The 2,677-nt window shown below is 37.3% G+C and overlaps 1 protein-coding gene across 1 annotated transcript in view; it reads right to left on the reverse strand.

Moving 5' to 3' along the window:
• Smp_143400 (protein kinase) overlaps window positions 1-2,677 on the reverse strand; it is a gene marked incomplete at both ends in the record, with an annotated part of 92,613 nt that overhangs the window by 4,729 nt on the left and 85,207 nt on the right. The gene's annotated exons all lie outside the window — the stretch shown is intronic.

Below are 2,677 nucleotides of genomic sequence, written 5' to 3' on the forward strand. Positions count from 1 at the left end.
CACTGGCCCCAGCTTCTCATTAGAACTGAATTAACTGAATTGACATCTAATGTCTTACATGACTAATTACTTAAGAAAAGTATTATTAAAAAGCATTTTATAACTGTTAAGTAACGACAACTGACGACATTAAAAGAAAACTAATGACTGATTCTCATAAGACATTTTTGTAGTTCTAATGAGAAGTTTTAACCAGTGGAATTCAACCGCATCGAGTGTGACCAGATACCCACCGAAGCAATTGAAATACAGTTGAGCAGTATCTCGAATTGATTGACGTTAGTCATATACATCATTGGATTCAAGCTCAATAGCCTAAAGATTAAGTGTTCGTGTACAGGACCGAAAGTCCTGGGTTAAATCTATTATCGACTTGTGGGTGTGCACTGCTGAGGAGTCCCATACAAAGAAGGGATAGCTGGTCAGAGCTTACAATAGTTGTCTCAGTCAGTCAGTTACAACGTAGAACTTCGTGCGTACGTACATCAGTTCAAGTTGCCATACCACACTAGCACAGAGATGAAGTTGTCGATTTAAATCCCATAGTGGTAGAAATAGTAAGAGTATAAGCATTAATGTGAAAGATTAGGGTTTGAAGATGTTATTCAAGGAGTATAATACGGTGAAATAAATTTGGAAGGAGGAAAGGGATAGGGACATGAAGAATTCAGAAGATCAGAATCTGGGAGAACACAAAGAGTGGATGCACCTTCGCCATTGCAAACGATTTTCAGCTATGTCATTCAAGGTCTCTAATCATCGATTGCTACCATTTCGCAGATCCCAACCAGGTAGTCTACACCTACCAACATAACTCAGTCCACTTGTCAGTGACTTCATGGATTTATGCCATGTTTTGGTCTGGCCACCCCTAGCTTTCTTCCAACCTGCTCCTACACCATAAAACGTTGCACGTCAGGGCAGTCGGTGGTTGGGCATACGTAATACATGTCCCAGTCATCTCAACTGATGAAGTTTCACTACTTCATCAATCGATTTGACATCCTTACCTGGTGCCCGTTTCCTAACAACTGCATTACTTACTCGGTGGTCCCAGGATATACGAGCAATGCTTCGAAGACACCTACTATCGAACACTAGTAGCCTACGAATATCCTCTACTCTTATCGGCCATGTTTCACTGCCATAAAGTAGGACGGAACGAACTGCTGCACAGTAAACCCGTCCTTTGGTTGCTAGACGGATATCTCGCCTACGCCATAAATGACGCAAGTTGGCGAAAGCTAGACGAGCCTTCTGTATCCGTGCTGGGATTTCGTCACATACCAGACTATAAGGGCTGATGAGACTTCCAAGATAAGTGAAGCAGTCAACACGCTCAACTACTTCACTCCCTATCATTAGTTCAGGTGTCGATGCAACCCAATCCTGAAGTAACATTTTGCACTTCGAGGGAGAGAATCGCATCCCGAACATGCCTGCATAGTTGCTTATAGTGGTCAGAAGACTCTGCATTTTGTCAGCGTCTTCACCAAATAAAACTATGTCGTCGGCGTATTCTAAGTCAACAAGTGAGCCTCCCGGTAAAAGTTCAACTCCTGGAGATTGAAATAATGAAAGTGTAATCTTTAAAAGCATGTCTAATTTAAATCGGTTCATGATCTCAGTTAAATATATTTTAGTAATATTTATACTTACCCATAAATTCTTAATTCACCAAAGTATGTTAAACAAGTTATGAATTGAGGCGAAATATCAGAATCTTTGTATCCTTTTTCTATCTCTTCATCAACATTCATATTCAATAAACATAAATGAATTGGCCAATCGGATAATTTAATGTATAAGTTATATTGGGTTATAAAACTTTTAAAATATTGTTTTAATATATGAATTTTTGGCCAAGAAGCCAATAATAATGATGATTTTGTAGAGAAATTATCCAAAGGAATAATGATTAATAAACCTAATTTGATAGATTGTGCATCATTATTCTTCAATGTAAATGATTCATGAATAGGATTATAACCACCAAGCCATAAATTGTAATTATTGTCTGAAAAAAAAGAATAAAATTTGAACAAAACAGTCAGTAAGTTAGTAAGGTAATCAATCTATAGCCAATAACATTGGCTTAGTTCAACAATCACTGATTGCATGGATTGATAGTGAGCGTTGATTTGACTACCTCTAGCGTTCTCCCGACCTAGTTCTACACCAGTAAATATCATAAATAGAGATAGGTAGTAGTTGGACTATGATAAATCATAGTCACATCAGCTGACCTGACAATTTTGCAAAGAAATTTACGTCTCTTTTGTGAGCTAGTGTTAATGTTTACACAAGGACTTGAAACTAATACTTTTCTCTTTAAATACCCAATGAATTATTTACTGAACTACTTAGTTCGGATAGCAGAATGTAAATCCTTACAAATAAAAATTCCTACACACTGCACAAGCTAATAGCTATCTAGACTCAATAAATTCGTCAGTAACGCGTTCAGCATCTAAAGTGAAAGGTACCAAGCGAATGCTAATATTGGGACACAGATAACTTCAGATGATATGTCCCACGATTCCATTGCTGGTAACATATTAAATAAATTAAAACTTGAGACATAACGTAAGATCAACACAATCCTTCCATAATGTACGTAGGGTAACAGACAGCATCAATTGTATTCGTGAATATCAAATAACAAGCAAATATAAAC

The sequence above is a fragment of the Schistosoma mansoni genome, assembly GCF_000237925.1.
Source record: "Schistosoma mansoni, WGS project CABG00000000 data, chromosome 5 unplaced supercontig 0198, strain Puerto Rico, whole genome shotgun sequence".
Taxonomy (NCBI): Eukaryota; Metazoa; Platyhelminthes; class Trematoda; order Strigeidida; family Schistosomatidae; genus Schistosoma; species Schistosoma mansoni.